Raw genomic sequence first — 19649 nt, forward strand, 5'->3', positions numbered from 1 at the left:
CTTAGGTCACCCACTTGAGGGAAAATTGCTACTATCCTACAACCCTCTGCACTTGGAGGCCCAACAACGTCTACAAGGAGAAGATTGCGTAGTAGACATCAGGTACCAGTACCGCACATTTCCTCCACCATTAGGTATAGCCACGAAGGGAGCGTCTAAGGGGCGGGGCCCCGCCTCCCCTGATACCGACCGGAATTCCAGGACGACATCAAAGAGGGCAAGTGGCCTTATTGACTGGTAAGTCTCCTTAGGCATGCCTCAGGAGTCCCCTTTGGCGCTCGAGGGATTCCCCATTCCACCCCTCTTGTGGTTGGCTCGGGAGGCCCGGCGGTCTCCTGAGGTTTCCGCGAAACACCTACCAAAAATAAAAGGAGAAAGAGAACTTGAGTTTGGTAAAACGAGAGAACATGGAGAAGAAATCCCCGCCCTTCTTTTCTTTTCGAAACATTAAGCAAAGAGATCTTCCAGCCTTTGATAGCTCAAAATACAAAAGGGGAGACCCTTGAGGGTCACAACTTGAAACGCAAGAAAGGAACGAGAAAACGTCCGCGTCTAGCACCTAATCTATTCTCCTCCTCCGTCTCCCCTAGCGCGGATCAAAGGGCTTCCACTCGGGGTGGGAGGGACCTCTCCGCGTCCTCTCGGGGGCCCTGGGCGTATACAGCCGCAGCTCGTTATAACGTGAGAGTGTCATGGCGAGGGGGTGTATATGGGATTTCGCGAGGACGCTTTGGCCTCGCGAGTGTCCCTACCCCCGAGGCATAGACGCCTGATTCCATTTGAGTCATTGGTATACCATGCTGACTTCTTCCTCTTTGGAAGTGAGGCAGAGTGTCACGGTATTCACCCAGCGCAGAGCATAGGTCATCCATTGGGCGTGGGTGGGACCCCTCCGCGTCCTCAGCGTGGGGGGGAGCGTGCGTATACAGCCGCAACTCGTTATTACGTGAGGGTGTCACGGGACGAAGTAGGTTCCGGAAGGATTGAAGGATGATGCAGAGATGTCACGGGTCAATGAAGGTCCTGGAAACACTTCGGGAGCCCCATGCCTCACAGGCGCGTGCCCCGCTCATGGTCCCCGGGCTCGTAGCGCCGTGTCGTGGTCCGCCTTGAGCAAGCCCTTGAGCGTGGGAGAAGCCCCCAGTGCTCGCTGGCCGGAGAGCTCGCCCAGACGGTAGGTCCTGAGTCCCCGGGGCGTTGCGCCTACCTGCCTCGCTGGGGTCCCCCCAGGTTCCCACGTTGGTACCCTGGGTCATGCCGCTAGGCTGGGCTAGCCCAACCTGAGGGCAATGGCGGGTACCCGAACACCCGCTGGCAAACAAACGAAGCCCGCATTGGCGGCATGGGCGTGTGTTCCACCCTCAGTCCCCAGGCGGGCGTCGCGCGCCCCAGAGGCAGTGGTGGATATACCACCCCCGGCCTGCAGGTTAGGATCGTGTGGCGCTGGAACATGGGCATGTGCTCCACCCTCCATTCCGAGGCTGGGGCCTCTCCGCCTGGATGCAACGGTGTGTCCACCCTATCCCAGGAGAGAGGTCCCCAGTCCCCAGACCCAGACGTCTGTCAGAAGCAGCTCCCGGCCAGCAGGTGTGCCCCTCGAGGACACCCGCGCAGGGCATCCCTACGCACCAACGCCCGCGAGCCACCCCCGTGGTGTTGTTCATACCTGTTTTTGCGGGGGCTGCCTATGGGGTCGCACGTGTGCCTCCTGCCGTAGTGATGGTCTGCGCTGCTTTCTCCGTAGCCCGGACGTGTGCCGGAGCGGTCGTTGTCAAACTGCGTGCGCCTCCAAGGGTTGATGTAGTCGGGCCTCCGGTACTCCCTCCTCGTTCTGTGAAGCATGCCGGGGGACGGTAGACAACACCTCCCTAGCGCGGCCAAATCTGGTGCCTCCAGCAGCTCCCACTGAATCATCAGTGGGGGCAGGCCTGAGTGGATGTTTGGGACGCACCCGCATGGTTCCCCCGTTGTAGCCCCTGGTGATACAGGCTGACGAGCATGGTTCCCACAGGGGCACGCTTAGGTCTCGTCGGCGATGTCGTTCCCAAAAGCGCGCGTGTGCCCGCCGACGCAGCGGTGGCGGGCGGCGTGTCGGCGCCTGAGCTCATGCGCCACCAGGAGCGCGACTTGTCTGTGCATCACATGCTAGCAGACTCGAAAGGGAGGAGGAGGAGCCTGGACGCGTGGAAGGGTCGAGGCAACAGGGGGATGCCATGTGGTTGGTGAAGGCGGCATCCCCCAGCGCTCGTTGGAAGCCCGTCCGGTGTGAACGTTGACCAACGGGGTGGGGGAGCGTCGCAGGGCGTCCCGGCCCGCCTGCGCCGGCCGCTCCACGCGAGCGGCCCGCAGCTCCACGCGGATTCACAGCCTCCATACCATGAGTGTGACCAGCTCCAGCGGGCCGAGCCCTGGAGAGACCTTGAAACACCCCCTACCTAGCGCGCCAAATGTCGGATTACGGTCTCCGCAAAACCCGAAAGATTCGATATCGGGGGTGTGTATAAAGATCTCTCGCGGGGTCGCCTCACATGACTTGCTACTCTCTCGGGATGGCAGAGAACTCACTCGATGGTGAGGAGGACACAGAACACGGTAGTTTACCCAGGTTCGAACTCACTCGATTGTGGATAAGCTAGTACACTGTTCGAGGACCTCCAGATACTGGGTGGCCTTTGTGTGGTACCAGTGGGCGAATGAATGAATCACGATCCCCTATGAAGTAACCTAATCTCTCTCTATATATAGTGGCGGCCCCGATCCTCTTCCCTTATTGTTTCGTCGGGAAGGGATGCTGGGAATCGTAGTAATTTCAAAAAAAATTCCTACGCCATACAAGGATTTAACTATGGAGAAACCAGCAATGAGAGAGGTTGTAGAGCATCTTCATACTTTTGAAGATCGCTAAGTGGAAGCGTTACTATGAACGCGGTTGATGGATTCGTGCTCGCAGCGATTCAGATCGCGGTGGATTCCGATCTATGTGCCGAACTACGGCACCTCCGCGTTCAACACACGTGCAACCCGGTGACTTCTCCTGCACCTTGATCCAACAAGGAGGAGGGAGAGGTTGAGGAAGATAGCTCCGGCAGCACGATAATGTGGTGGTGGTGGAGCTATGTGGTTCTCCGGCAGAGCTTCGCTAAGCTGTGCGGAGGACAAGGAGAAAGAGGGGTAGGCTACACCGAGAGAGAGAGTTTTCGTGTCTGAATTCAGCTCCAATACCTTGGGTATTTGTAGGAGGGAGGGAGAGAGGGTGCACACCCCTAGGGTTCCCTCCCTAGGGGTGGCGGCAGCCCTAGATGACCAGGAAGGCGGCGGCCAGGGCAGGGGGAGGAGGGTGGCGCTCTAGTAGGGCCTTGGGCCCCTCGTGCGCCTAGGGTTTGCCCCCTCCACCTCTCATTGCTCCTTGGGCTGAGAGGGAAGGGTGCACCAACCCACTTTGGGCTGGTCCCCTTCCACCTTTCGTCCCATGAAGCCTCTTGCGGCTGGTGGCCCCTCCCGGTGGACCCCTGGAACCCTTCCGGTGGTCCCGGTACGTTACTGGTAATGCCGGAAACACTTCTTGTGATGAAAATCTCACTTCCTATATATAAATCTTTAACTCCGGACCATTCTGGAGCTCCTCGTGGCATCCATGATCTCATCCGGAACTCCGAACAACGTTTGGTAACCATGGACACTATTTCCCTATAACCCTGGTGTCATCGAACCTTAAGTGTGTAGACCCTACGGGTTCGGGAGACATGCCGACATGACCGAGACATCTCTCCGGACAATAACCAACAACGGGGTATGGATATCCATGTTGGTTCCCACATGGTCTACGATGATCTCATTGGATGAACCACGATGTCAAGGATTCAATCAATCCCGTATGCAATTCCCTTTGCCTATCCATATGTTACTTGCCCGAGATTCGATCGTCTATATCCCTATACCTTGTTCAATCTCGTTACCGACAAGTTTCTTTCCTCATTCCATAACACATCATCCCGTGGATAACCCCTTGGTCACACTGAGCTCAGTATGATGATGGATTACCGAGTGGGCCCAGAGATACCTTTCCGTCAAACGGAGTGAGAAATCCCGGTCTCGATTTGTACAACTCAACACACACTTTTGGAGATACCCGTAGTGCACCTTTATAATCACCCTATTACGCTGTGACGTTTGGTACACCCAAAGCACTCCTACGGTATCGAGGAGTTGCAAAAGATCACGGTCTAAGGAAATGATACTTGACATTAGAAAAGCTTTAGCAGACGAACAACACAATCTAGTGCTATGCTTAGGATTGGGTCTTGTCCAGCACATCATTCCCCAATGATGTGATCCCGTTATAAATGACATCCAATGTCCATGTAAAGAAACCATGATCATCTATTGATCAATGAGCTAGTTAACCAGATGCTCACTAGGGACACATTGTGATCTATATATTCAGACATGTATTATGGCTTCTCGTTAATACAATTATAGCATGGATAATAAACAATTATCATGAACTGGAAATATGATAATAACTATTTTACTATTTCCTCTAGGGCATATTTCCAACAGTCTCCCACTTGCACTAGAGTTAGTAATCTAGTTACATTGTGATGAATCGAACACCCATAGAGTTCTGGTGTTGATCATGCTTTCCCCGTGGAAGAGGTTTAGTCAACGGGTACGCGATATTCATATCCGTATGTACTTTATAATTATCTATATCTTCATCCTGGATGTATCCATGAATGGAGTTGAAATGGCTCTTGATGTGCTTGGTCTTCTTGTGAAACCTGGGCTCCTTTGCAATAGCAATAGCTCCAGTGTTATCACAGAACAGAGTAATCGGGCCTGACACACTTGGAATCACTTCCTGTGCTGCTTCCGAAGCAGCTATGTACTCCGCTTCACATGTAGATGTTGCCACGACACTTTGCTTGCAAATGCACCAGCTAACAGCCCCATTATTCAAAATGTACACGTATCCGGTTTGTGACTTGGAGTAATCCGGATCTGTGTCGAAGCTAGCATCAACGTAAGCCTTTATGACGAGCTCTTTGGCACCTCCATAGACGAGAAACATATCTTTAGTCCTTTTCACGTACTTTAGGATATTCTTGACCGTTCTCCAGTGATCCACTCCTGGATCACTTTGGCACCTCCCTACCAAACTTATGGCAAGGTTCACATCAGGTCTGGTACACAACATTGCATACATGATAGAGCCTATGGCTGAAACATAGGGGGCGGTACTCTTCTTTTCTCTATCTTCTGTCGTGTTCGGCCGTTAAGTCGAACTCAACCTCACACCTTGCAATATAGGAAAGAACCCCTTCTTAGCCTTATCCATATTGAACTTCTTCAATATCTTCTCAAGGTATGTGCTTTGTGAAAGACCTATGAGGCGTTTCGATCTATCTCTATAGATCATGATGCCTAATATGTAAGCAGCTTCTCCAAGGTCCTTCATTGAAAAACTCTTATTCAAATAGGCCTTGATGTTTTCCAATTTTTCTATATCGTTTCCCATCAACAATATCATCCACATATAATATGAGAAATGCTAGAGAGCTCCCACTCACTTTCTTGCAAATACATGCTTCTCCATAAGTCTGTATAAACCCAAACGCTTTGATCATCTCATCAAAGCGAATGTTCGAACTCCGAGATGCTTGCACCAGCCCATAGATGGAGCAGTGGAGCATGCATACCTTGTTAGCACTACTAGGATCGACAAAACCTTCCAGATGTATCATATACAATTCTTCTTTGAGAAAGTCATTCAGGAATGGTGTTTTGACATCCATTTGCTAGATTTCATAATCATAAAATGCGGCAAATGCTAACATGATTCGGACCGACTTCAGCATCGCTACAGGTGAGAAGGTCTTGTCGTAGTAAATCCCTTGAACTTGTCGATAAACCTTAGCGACAAGTTGAGCTTTATAGATGGTCACATTACCATCCGCGTCAGTCTTCTTCTTGAAGATCCATTTATTTTCTATGGCTCGCCGACCATCGGGAACTCCACCAAAGTCCATACTTTGTTCTCATACATGGATCCTATCTCGGATTTCATGGCCTCAAGCCATTTGTTGGAATCCGGGCCCGCCATCGCTTCTTCATAGTTCGAAGTTTCACTGTTGTCTAATAACATGATTTCCATGAGAGGGTTGTCGTACCACTCTGGTGCGGAATGTACTCTTGTCGACCTTCGAGGTAAAAATGCAACTTGATCCGAAGTGTCATGATCATCATCATTAACTTCATCTCTAGCCAGTGTAGGCGCCCCAGAAACATTTTCTTGCGCTGCGCTACTCTTCGGTTCGAGAGGAGGTACAACTACCTCATCAAGTTCTATTTTCCTCCCACTTACTTCTTTCGAGAGAAACTCTTTCTCTAGAAAGGATCCTTCCTTAGAAACAAAGATCTTGCCTTCAGATCTAAGATAGGAGGTGTACCCAATAGTTTCCTTAGGGTATCCTATAAAGATGCATTTTTCCGCTTTGGATTCGAGCTTCTCTGGTTGAAGTTTCTTCACGTAAGCATCGCAGCCCCAAACTTTAAGAAAAGATAGCTTAGGTTTATTGCTAAACCATAATTCATATGGTGTCATCTCAACGGATTTTGACGGTACCTTATTTAAAGTGAATGCGGCAGTTTCCAATGCATATCCCCAAAATGATAGCGGTAAATCAGTAAGAGACATCATAGATCGCACCATATCCAATAAAGTGCGATTACGACGTTCAAACACACCGTTATGCTGCAGTGTGCCAGTCGGCGTGAGTTGTGGAACAATTCCACATTTCCATAGGTGTGTACCAAACTCATGACTCAAATATTCTCCTCCACTATCAGATCATCGAAACTTTATTTTCTGGTCGCGTTGATGTTCCACCTCACTCTGTAATTCGTTGAACTTTTCAAAGGTTTCAAACTTGTGCTTCATTAAGTAGAAATATCCGTATCTACTTACATCATCAGTGAGGGTTAGAACATAACGATAGCCACCGCGAGCTTCAATGCTCATTGGACCACATACATCGGTATGTATTATTTCCAACAAGTTAGTTGCTCGCTCCATTGTTTTGGAGAACGGAGTCTTGTTCATCTTGCCCATGAGGCATGGTTCGCATGTGTCAAATGATTCAAAATCAAGTGACTCCAAAAGTCCATCTGTATGGAGTTTCTTCTTGCGCTTTATGCCGATATGTCCAAGGCGGCACTGCCACAAGTATGTGGGACTATCATTATCAACCTTGCATCTTTTAGCACTCACACTATGAATATGTGTAACATTATGATCGAGATTCATTTGGAATAAACCATTAACCAGCAAGGCATGACCATAAAACATACCAGTCATATAAATAGACCAACCTTTATTCTTAGATTTAAATGAGTAGCCATCTTGCATCAAGCGATATCCCGATACAATGTTCATGCTTAAAGATGGTACTAATTAATAATTATTAAGGTTTATAACTAATCGCGAAGGTAGATGTAGGGGTAGCGTGCCGACGGCGATCACGTCGACCTTGTAAGCATTCCCGACATGCATCGTCAGCTCGTCCTTAGCCAGTCTACGCTTGTTTTGTAGTTCTTGCTTATAATTGCAAATGTGAGCAACAACACCGGTATCAAATACCCAGGAGCTAATACGAGAGCTGGTAAGGTACACATCAATAACAAGTATATCACATATACCTTTGACATTGCTGGCCTTCTTGTCCGCTAAGTACTTGGGGCAATTCCTCTTTCAGTGACCGGTTCCCTTGCAGTAGTAGCACTCAGTCTCAGGCTTAGGTCCTTTCTTTGACTTCTTCTCGGCAACTGGCTTACCGGGCGCGGCAATAGCTTTGCCGTATTTCTTGAAGATTTTCTTACCCTTGCCCTTCTTGAAACTGGTGGTCTTATTAACCATCAACACTTGATGTTCTTTCTTGATTTCTACCTCTGCATATTCCGACATTGAACAACGCGGGAATAGACTTTTCCATCCCATGCATGTTGTAATTCTTCACAAAACCTTTGTAACTAGGTGGAAGCGACTGGAGGATTCTGTCAATGACCGCATCATCCGGAAGTTAAACTCCCAGTTGAGTCAAGCGGTTGTGCAACGCAGACATTCTGAGTATGTGCTCACTAACAGAACTCTTATCCTCCATCTTATAGATAAATAAGTTGTCGGAGACTTCATATCTGTCGACCCCGGCATGATCATGAAAAACAATTTTTAGCTCCTCGAACATCTCATATGCTCCGTGTTGCTCAAAACGCCTTTGGAGCCCTGGTTCTAAAATGTAAAGCATGTTGCACTAAGTCAGAGAGTAGTCATCACTCCGCGACTGCAAGGCGTTCCTAACATCCTGGGTTTCGCGGGAATGGGAGGATCACCTAGCGGTGCATATAGGACATATGTGTTCTTGGAAGCCATGAGGATGAGCTTTAAGTTACGAGCCCAGTCTGCATAGTTTCTCCCATCGTCTTTCAGCTTGGTTTTCTCTAGGAATGTGTTGAAGTTGAATGGGACATTTGCGTTGGCCATTGGATCTACAATATTTGTGAATACAATTTTGGACTAAGTTCATGATAACTAAGTTCATCTAATAAAATTAGTAATGAACTCCCACTTAGATCGACATCCCTCTAGTCATCCAAGTGTTACATGATCCACGTCGACTAGCCCGTGTCCGATCATCACGTGAGACGGACTAGTCATCAATGGTGAGCATGGCCATGCTGATCGTATCAACCATACGACTCATGTTCGACCTTTCGGTCTCCCGTATTCGAGGCCATGTCTGTACATGCTAGGCTCGTTGAGTCAACCTAAGTGTTTTGCGTGTGTAAACTGTCTTACACCCGTTGTATGTGAACGTTAGAATCTATCACACCCCATCATCACGTCGTGCTTCGAGACAATGAATATTCGCAATGGTGCACACTTTGGGGAATACTTATCTTTAAATTTTAATGAGGGATCATCTTATATTTGCTACCGTCGTTCTAAGCAATAAGATGTAAAACATGATAAACATCACATGCAATCATATAGTGACATGATATGGCCAATATCATCTTGCTCCTTTGATCACCATCTTCGGGGCACAATGATATCGTCACCGGCATGACAACATGATCTCCATCATTGTGTCTTCATGAAGCTGTCACGCCAACTATTACTTTTACTACTATAGCTAACCGCTAACGATGAAGTAATCAACATGGGGTTGCATCTCATACAGTAAATTAAGACAACTCCTATGGCTCCTGCCGGTTGTCTTACTCATCGACATTCAAGTCGTGAATCCGATTACAAGAACATGATTAATCTCATACATCACATATGTAACATCACATCATTTTGGCCATATCACATCACATAGCATACCCTGCAAAGACAAGTTAAACGTCCTCTAATTGTTGTTGCAAGTTTTACGTGGCTGGTTTAGGTTTCTAGCAAGAACGTTTCTCACCTACGTGACAACCACAATGTTGATATGCCAATGATATTTACCCTTCATAAGGACCCTTTTCATCGAATCCAATTCGACTAAAGTGGGAGAGACACACACCCGCTAGCCACCTTATGCACCAAGTGCATGTTTGTCAGTGGAACCAATCTCACATAAGCGTACGTGTAAAGTCGGTCCAGGAAGCTTCATCGCATAATACCACCGAAAACGGATAAGACTAGTAACGGCAAGCAAGTTGACAAATCAGCGCCCACAACTTTTGTATTCTACTCGTGCATAGAATATACGCATAGAACCTTGGCTATGATGCCACTGTTGGGAATCGTAGCAATTTCAAAAAAAATCCTACGCCATACAATGATCTATCTATGGAGAAACCAGAAATGAGAGAGGTTGTAGATCATCTTCATACCTTTGAAGATCGCTAAGCATATGCATTACTACGAATGCGGTTGATGGAGTCATACTCGCAGCGATTCAGATCGCGGTGGATTCCGATCTATGTGCCGAACTACGGCACCTCCGCGTTCAATACACGTGCAACATGGTGACATCTCCCGCACCTTGATCCAACAAGGAATAAGGAGAGGTTGAGGGAGAGAGCTCAGGCAGGACGACGGCATGGTGGCGGTGGAGCTACGTGGTTCTCCGGCAGAGCTCCGCTAAGTTGTACGGAGGACGAGGAGAGAGGGGTAGGGCTGCACCGAGAGAGAGAGTTTTCGTGTCTCAAATCAGCCCCAATACCTTGGGTATTTATAGGAGGGAGGGAGAGAGGGTGCACACCCCTAGGGTTCCCTCCCTAGGGGTGGCGGCAGCCCTAGATGACCAGGAGGGTGGCGGCCAGGGCAGGGAGAGGAGGGTGGCACAGTAGGTGGGCCTTGGGCCCCTCCTGCGCCTAGGGTTTGCCCCCTCCACCTCTCCTTGCACCTTGGCCTGAGAGGGGAGGGCGCACCATCCCACTTTGGTCTGGTCCCCTTCCACCTTTTGGCCCATGAAGCCTCCTGGGGCTGGTGGCCCCTCTCGGTGGACCCGCGGAACACTTCCGGTGTTCCCGGTACATTACCGGTGATGCCCGAAACACTTCCGGTGACCAAAATCTAACTTCCTATGTATCACTCTTTACCTTCGGCCCATTGCGGAGCTCCTCGTGGCATCCGGAATCTCATCCGGGACTCTGAACAACCTTCGGTAACCACGTACACTGTTTCCCTATAACCCTGGCGTTATCGAACCTTAAGTGTGTAGATCCTACGGGTTCGGGCGATATGTAGACATGACCGAGACATCTCTCCGGCCAATAACCAAAAGCGGGGTCTGGATATCCATGTTGGTTCCCACATGTTCCACGATGATTTCATCGGATGAACCACGATGTCAAGGATTCAATCAATCCCGTATGCAATTCCCTTTGCCAATCGGTATGATACTTGCCCAAGATTCGATAGTCGGTATCCCTATACCTTGTTCAATCTTGTTAAATGCAAGTCTCTTTACTTGTTACTTAACACGTCATAATGTGGCCAACCCCTTAATCACACTGAGCTCAATATGATGATGGATTACCGAGTGGGCCCAGAGATACCTCTCCATCACACGGAGTGACAAATCCTGGTCTTGATTCATACAACTCAACAGACTCTTTCGAAGATACCCGTAGTGCACCTTTATAATCACCCAGTTATGTGGTGAAGTTTGGTACACCCAAAGAAATCCCACGATATCCGGGAGTTGCACAATCTCACAGTCTAAGGAAATGATACTTGACATTAGAAAAGCTTTAGCAGACGAACAACATGATCTAGTGCTATGCTTAGGATTAGGTCTTGTCCATCACATCATTCCCCAATGATGTGATCCCGTTATCAAAGACATCCAATGTCCAGGACCAAGAAACCATGATCATCTATTGATCAATGAGCTAGGCAACTAGAGGCTCACTAGGGACACATTGTGATCTATATATTCACACATGTATTACGGTTTTTGGTTAATACAATTATAACATGAATAATAGAGAATTATCATGAACTGGAAATATAATAATAACTATTTTATTATTGCCTCTATGGCATATTTCCAACAAGGGATCCCACAACGGCCAATTTTCAAAGGGGGACAGGGGAACATGCTTCCCCTGTCCAAAAGTTGTCTTCGCCTCGAAAGTGGCTGTCAACGCAGCAGGGACGGGTACAGGGATGACGCCCATCCTGCTGGCAGACGGTGGTGGCCTTGTTGCACCAGAATGGAAAACTTTGGGAGATGCCTTGGAGCCCTACGTGTGTCCTCGCCCCTGTGCACGAACGGGGGAACTGCATCGTCCTGCTGTGTGCTGCTCGCCTACCCTTCCCTTGCGTCATCCTCGACTCCTGAGGCCAGGTCTTGCCTTAGAATTTCTGCCACTCCGGAGGGGTCCTGAGGAGGCCCCATGTGGGTCTTGATATTGTTCCTCCTCACGAGGCTTGGCCCCTTGCAAGGGCCTTGCCTTGAGTGGTGCGAGGCCTGTTGGTTTTTGGTCGATGAAGTGGGCCAACCCTGGGCCGCAGGCTTGTAGGTTTGAGTACCCCATTCACAGATCGCTGACACCTCTGATTGAACCAGTGCTTGGTCTGTTTTCTGCAACCATGGGGAGGCACAGGCAGTCTGTGACACAAGTTTGGAGTGAAGGGAGTAAGTGTGGAGGGTGCTAGATGCTAATTTTCAAAACTGGCAGATGGTCATTGAAGCATGTTTGGGGCAGTTATCCTCATCCAAAAGCATTGAGAGTTAACAGGATTTGGTTTTGGACATAAGTAGGAGGCTTTACCAAATTTGAGCTCAATTGAACAAGTTTGACAATGTATACTTGAAAATACCATCAAATGGGAAAATTTGCAATCTTGTCAAAAATGTGAGCAAATGAAATCCCACAATTCCAAATCTTGATATGCTCTCCTTAATTGGGGTATTGAGCACTCGTGAAACGTTTGAGACCAAATGGAAAAACTTCGCTATGTAGAGTTATTGCAACTTCGTTCTGGATAGAAAGGGTTTCTGAATTATTTGGTGAAGCAAACCACATTGGATGGAGGTTAAACTTGGCATGATCACCAAATATAGCATGCGGTACATGCTAGAATTTTCTAGTAATTTATGGATAATATGTCCTTTGGAAACATTTCAAAAGATCAAAACATACAATATTGATTTTCAAGGGTTTGCTCCAATATTTGAACATGACTAGGGGCTGAAACTCTTATGTAAGGAAAATATATGTCATCAGAGTCTTCCGAAAGTTTCTCAGATTTTTCTGTGGTAGAAAAATATTTTTTCACCAAGAAATACCATTTCTCGCCTTAGAAAAGGACATATAAATGAAATAGAAAAATTACTTTAAAAATTATTATTTTATGATTTTGGAGAGTTATATTAATATTAGAGTCACAATACAATCTTTGGGTGGAAGCACTCCCCTTAATTCAGGGACTTGTAGTGCAAATCCCAAAACAAGGTTTTGAGTTAAAAATAATAAGTAAAAAGGGTTTTATGGAAATGATATTTTATATAAGCTGTTTTGAGTGACCTACTCACAAGCACACATACAAACAATGACAATCAAGCTACTCCCAACACTTACTTAATTTTTTTCAATTTATACCAAATTTTGAAACAGCAATAGCTAAGTGATGTGAAAACACGGTGTGACACACCTATCCCCCTTAGAAGAATCTCGTCCCCGAGATTCCTAAGCTAGGTGCTAAAAAGTTACAGAAACTCGGATCGAAGATAGTCTTCATGCTCCCATGTTGCTTATGCCTCGGTATTGTTGCTCGACTGAACCTTGAAGTACTTGATGGTACGGCTTCGGGTACAGCGTCCGTCATCATCCACGATGCGGATTGGTCTCTCGCGATAAGTAAGATCCGGCTAAATATCAACGGATTGATGATCGATGTCCTTATAAAGATCCGTACGGTTTGGAAGCTCGAGGCACTTCCAGAGTTGTGACACGTGGAAGACGTTGTGCACACTGCAAAGTTCTCGAGGTAGCTCCAACGGTAAGCAACTTCTCCTCACCATGTGGTGATCTTAAAGGGTCCAATGTACCAAGGAGCAAGTTTTCCTTTATCATGGAAATGCTTCGTTCCCTTGAGAGGCTTGGCGCGGAGGTACACGTGGTCTCCAGGGTTGAGCTCTACTGCTTGGTGGTGTGAATCCACATAGCTATTTTTTCGTGAGTTGGCGGCTTTTAGGTGTGCCCTAACAAGTTGCACCCTCTCCTCAGCTTCACGCAGGACGTCTGGCCAAAAATCATTCCTTCACCAGTCTTAGACCAGTTGAGGGGAGTGCGGCACTTACGTCTGTATAGTACCTCAAATGGTGCCATCTGGAGACTAGACTGATAGCTTTTGTTGTAAGAGAACCCACCAAAAGGCGGACATTCTTCCCATTTGGTCCCATGTGCCAAGACACAAGCGCAGACCATATCCTCAAGTATCTGGTTTACTCCTTCCGTCTGCCCGCCGGTCTGCAGGTGGAAGGCGGTGGTGAAGCAGAGCTTGGTCCCCAGAGCCTCTTGGAATTTCTTCTGGAATTTCAAGGTGAATTGCATGCCTCGGTCGGACACAATCTCCTTGGGAACCCCATGAAGACCCATGATATGATGGATGTATAGATTGGCCAGCTGGCTACCATCGTACGCGGTACTCACACGAATGAAGTGGGCCACCTTGGTCAGATGGTCAACAATGACCCATATGGAGTCATGCCCCTTGCCTGACATGGGTAGACCTGGGATGAAGTCCATACCGACCTTATCCCACTTCTATTCAGGCACCTGGAGAGGTTGTAGCAGCCCAGCAGGCATCTGGTGTTCAGCTTTGACCCTCTGGCATAAGTCACATTTAGCGACGTATAAGGCTATTTCCCTTTTCATGTCGTGAGAACCTTTCCTGGAGGTCTTGATACATCTTGGTCCCACCAGGGTGAATTGAATAAGGAGAGTCATGGGCTTCTTGCAATATTAGATTCTTGAGTTCAGTCTTGTTGGGTACCCATATGCGATTCCCAAACCACACAACTCCTTGTTCATCCACAGAGAATCCTGGGGCTTTGCCATCCTTGATCTTCCTCTTGATGACTTCAATGCATTCATGTCTCTTCTGGGCCTCTTTAATATCGTCCATTAGCATGGGCTTGCCTTCGAGGTTTGCCAGGAATCCTTGTTCGACTAGCTCCAACCCGGAGCTTTCGAACTACTCATATAAGGTTGGTAGCCTTTCCTTGATCATAGCATTCAACGTGCAAGCTTTCTGGCTAAAGGTGTCGGCTACCACGTTGGCCTTACCCAGGTTGTCTTGAATGCTAAGGTCGTAGTCTTCAATCAACTCCAACCATATTTGCTGCCTCATATTCAATTCCTTCTGGGTAAAAATATACTTCAGACTCTTGTGGTCGGTGTATATTTCGCATTGTTTCCCCAAAAGGTAATGTCACCATGTCTTGAAAGCATGAACTACTGCCGCCAACTCGAGGTCATGAGTGGCGCAGTTATCCTCATGAGGTCTTAGTTTCCATGACAAATAAGCCACGACCCTGTTGTCTTCCATCCGGATGCCACCGAGCCCGATCCTTGATGCATCACGGTATATCACAAACTCCTTGCTGATATATGGAGTGGTTAGTACCGGGGTGGTGGTTAATCTCTTGTTCAGTTCTTGGAAGATTTCTTCACAGTCCAGCGTCCATTTGAACTTCCTGCCCTTCTTCAAGAGCTGAGTAATTGGTCGGGCGATGCAGGAGATCCCTTCCACGAACTTGCGGTAATATATTGCAAGTCCGAGGAAGCTTCTGACTTCCTTCACATCGATTGGCGACTCCCAGTTTGTTACTGTAGTAATCTTGGGGGGGGTCGACTGCCAATCCATCTGTTGTCATGGTTTGACCCAAGAATCCAACTTAGTGTAGCCAAAATTCGCATTTGCTAAACTTGGCATAAAGTTGAGGCTCTCAAAGTTTTTCCAACACCATCCTCAAGTGCTGCTCATGTTCCTCTTCGGATTTCGGGAAGATGTGTATGTCGTAAATCAAGACAACGACAAACTTGTCTAGGTATTCCATGAAGACTTTGTTCATGAGGTACATCAAGTAGGATGGGGCATTGGTCAACCCAAATGACATGACTGGGCATTCGTACATGTCGTACCTGGTCACGAATGTCGTCTTCGGTATGTCTTCGGGCTGAATCTTTACTTGGTAGTACCCAGATCTAAGATCAACTGCTCGAATAGTTCCTCAATCTTGGGGAGTGGATATATGTTCTTTATTGTGACTACATTGAGGGAACGGTAATCCACCTAGAGCCTGATAGTCCCACCCTTCTTGGACACAAATGGAAAAGGTGATCCCCACGGAGAGGCACTAGAACGAATGAATCCCTTTCTGAGCTTCTAAGCTTGCTGCTTCTTAAAATCTGCCAATTCCTCGGATCCCATCGTATAGGGTTTCTTATAGATAGGCCTTGATCCGTTCATGAGCTCAATGATGAACTCGACTTCTCGGTTAGGAGGCATCCCAGGCAGTTCATCTGGAAACATGTCCGGGTATTCACAAAACACTGGAACTTGGTCCAAGTCATTTCCCGAAAGGGAGTTAACCCGAGGGATTTGAGAGGAGGTAGGCTCGGGAACATATTTGACTTTGATTCCTCGGTCACTGGTCATGGTCATATCCCTTTTGTCGTAGTCCAGTACGCTCCGGTGCTTGGCGAACCAGTACATACCAAGGATCACGTCCAAGCCTTGCGACTTAAGAATGATGACATCTGCTATGAAGTCTACCCCGTTAATGCTGATACCAACTCCCCTACATTATATATTGGTCCTTAACACTGCACCCGGGGTTTGAATCGCCATTTGACCATTTAGGAGTGTAGGTTTAGAACAACTCTTCTTCGCAAACTTTTGGGTGACAAAGGAATGTGAGGCACCACAATTAAACAATACTGTTGCTGGAGTGGATTTGACGAGGTATGTACCCAGTATGCAGTCCGGGTCTTCCTGGGATTCCTGTACGGAGATGTGATTTACGCGTCCCCTGTTGTGGTATTTCTGGTTGCGGGGAGCCTGATTTTTGTTTGGTGCACCTTGACCTTGTCCTTGATTCGACGCATTGGGGCACAATGCATTGGGCTTCTTGTTGGGGCATTGCCTGGAGTAGTGCCCAGGCTAAGCACACCCAAAGAAGGTGACCTGCCCATGATTGTTGGGCTTTCCCCCATTGTTCTTGCTAGGAGGATTGGATGGCTGCTTGTGGTTGGTAAACTACTAAGGCTGATAGCCTAGTCAAGGTGCAGTAGTCATGTACTGCTGGTGTTGATTGTTATGCCTTGTCGTGGCTGGATGCCACGGATGAGCCTTCTGGTTGCTACAACCACCTTTCCCATCATCTTGCGCTTGTGAGTATCATCCATAGCACGGCGCTTGTCTTCAAGCATGAGGGCCTTATTCACTAGATCACACAAGGTCTGCAGTCAGAGACAAGAAGCTGATATTGCAGTGACTACTGAAGCCCTTCCATGAAGTGTTCCACCTTAGCACCCTTAGTGCTCATATCATTAGGCACATACCTCGATAAGAGGTTAAACTTTTGCAGGTATTCCTTGACTGTGCCACTGCCTTGCTTTAGTGCCACTGCCTTGCTTCACTACACGGAACTCCCGCTTCTTGATGGTCATCATTCCTGGGGGAATGTGGGTAGCGCGGAATCCGTCCTAGAAGGTAGTCCAGGTGATAACCTGCGCGCCTTGTATGATCTTGAACCCGTCCCACCAAGCCCTTGCAGTGCCTCCGAGATAGTGAGAGGCATATAGAACCTTTTCATGGTCGTCGGTGCACTCGACCAGCATGAGGAGGTCCTCAATGTTGCGGATCCAATCATGTGTATCTAGGGGCTGAGTTGTCTCAGTGAATATTGGAGGCGTAGTCCTCATAAACTCCGACAAAGTGGAGGGACCATTGCCATTTCTGCCCTACATCGGGTTTTTCACCAAGACCTAGGCTATCTACTGAAAAGCTACATTGTTGGCTTGGCGTTCCTTTCGGGTTCTCTCGAGGAGGCGGTGGCGGGGGAATGTTGCCTTGTTGCTGCTCCTAGTGAAATCCAGCTTGGGTAGACCCACCGGCTCCTGGCTAATGGCTAGAGTCACCAATGCTAGGGTAGCCAAATGTACTGGTGCGAGTAGCAGTCACCATCCTACTTGGAGTAGACAAGTCAACATTCCAAAATGGTCGAGTGAGAAACATAAGGGAGAAACGTGCATAGATAAGGTGGTTGGTATTGTCCAAGTGTGTCAAAAAAGAAGGGTCGAAGAACCCTGTGCAAATACATTAATCAACATAAGTGATGTAGCCATTTACATGTTGCCTAGGGCAAAAGCACGGCTTGGAGCAAGACACAAACAGAAAAGCACACAACAAGCACACTTGGTTTCATATGAAACATTACACGGACTCGACTTCTCATGGGGACTACTAACTTGCCCTACTCTAAGATGCTCAGACTTAAGCGTAGGATTGCTCGGTCTCGTATTCACGTTTCTCAGGGTCTTCTTCGTTGTCATTAGCTGTGGAGGCATCATATCCTATCAAGGGTGTGGGGGAGGAAGAGATTCATCAAGACAACGCTTCGTCTGAGAGGCGGTGAACAGACCTCTATACTTCTTGCCGGTCATGCGATGATTTCGAATAGGGGTGACCTTAAGTTCGTAGTTTTCCCCTCCATATGCGACAACAGGATGTCCTCCGGTTGCTCCATCCTTCTTGATCTTGATCGTCCACATCTTAACTTGTTGGAGTAGTTCTTGGACATCATGGATTTCTTGGCGAAGCATCACTGACTCCTTGATCAGGTTGTGAGCCAGGCTATCGGCATAGAGGATGAAGTAGGTCTGGAACCTGAGTGGCATCCCTTCCTCTGGGGATGGAGTTAATGTCCAACTTCCACCATCCTCGTCCTTAACAAAAGGTCGGTGGCGGGTAGCTAGCTCGTCGGCCATCTAGGGAAGTAAGTCACAGAGATAAACGAGCACTTTTCGCGTTGCCGTCTCAACTACGAATACCAGAGTCTCCATTTATGGTCCTTCAAAGAACCAACTGGTCGGAGAGTCATTTGCCTTCACAACCACATCCACGTGGTATTCCATTGTGCTGGCATTGACCTAGTGCTCGTGGTAGAGGTAAACTGGCGTTTGGCATACTAGAAACTTCTCCAAGCTGTCCCCGAGAAGTAGGGGAAAGACAGTCTCCGGGAGGGTCTCAGGTACGACGACCATCTACAAGGTTTTAGGACAGGTGTCAGAAAAAGATATGAATTGTATAGAAAGGCAGTAAGGGTGTTTAAAACCCTAAGTGTAAGGACTGGGTGTGCTATTCGTCCTAGCGAACGTCCATGCTACCTAAGGCTTACTACAGTCAAGATTGCTCTGGTACCAGCTCTGTGGGGACCCCGACTTATGAGCCGAGACCTTCAAATGAATGAGTATAGTGATCCCAGAGATCAATGCTCACTGAACATACAGATACTGAATAACAAGAGTCTTACATCCACGAATTATGTCCGATACAAATAATGACCATTATGGTCAAGTCTTACATAGATAGGGCCTTGTAGGCCAATCACACCAACACAATTAATATCGGAAATTTTAGTAGTAAGCGTGAAACTGTGCCAACAGCCTTAACCAACACGCATTCTGACTGGGAAGCGTCCTAGTTCGCGTGTCCGTCTCCAACGACAAATTCTTCTCCATAGTATGAATCCTCCATGTCTGGTTAATGAAATAACAAGTGGCAAGCCAATGAGTACTTCAAATGTACTCGTAAGCAACCCATGATGTGGATAATGTAATTCATTGTGATATGAAGTATAATGCATCCTTTGCGGAAAGCAGATTTTTATTAATGCAGAAACATGGTCAAGTGTTTAGTTGGTTATGCATCACTATGTAAGTGGTAACCATAGGAACAGGTTACATATATCAACATAAATATTCCGAGGGCTCAACACCTCATGTTCACCCTCTAGCCAAGTCACCGAACTTGACAATTATCATCTTTCTCAACCACACACACACTCACACTTGGTTTATGCGGAAAACACTAGACGTAGTTTATATAGCACCACCAACAGTCCTTGACAGTGGAC

The 19649-nt window shown here is 47.6% G+C and overlaps 1 pseudogene; it reads right to left on the bottom strand.

The window, feature by feature from the left end:
* Positions 1 to 1260: 1260 nt before the first annotated feature.
* LOC123396475 lies at positions 1261 to 2374 on the bottom strand (annotated as a pseudogene).
* Between the last annotated feature and the right edge of the window lie 17275 nt (positions 2375 to 19649).

The sequence above is a fragment of the Hordeum vulgare genome, chromosome 5H, assembly GCF_904849725.1.
Source record: "Hordeum vulgare subsp. vulgare chromosome 5H, MorexV3_pseudomolecules_assembly, whole genome shotgun sequence".
Classification (NCBI taxonomy): Eukaryota; Viridiplantae; Streptophyta; class Magnoliopsida; order Poales; family Poaceae; genus Hordeum; species Hordeum vulgare.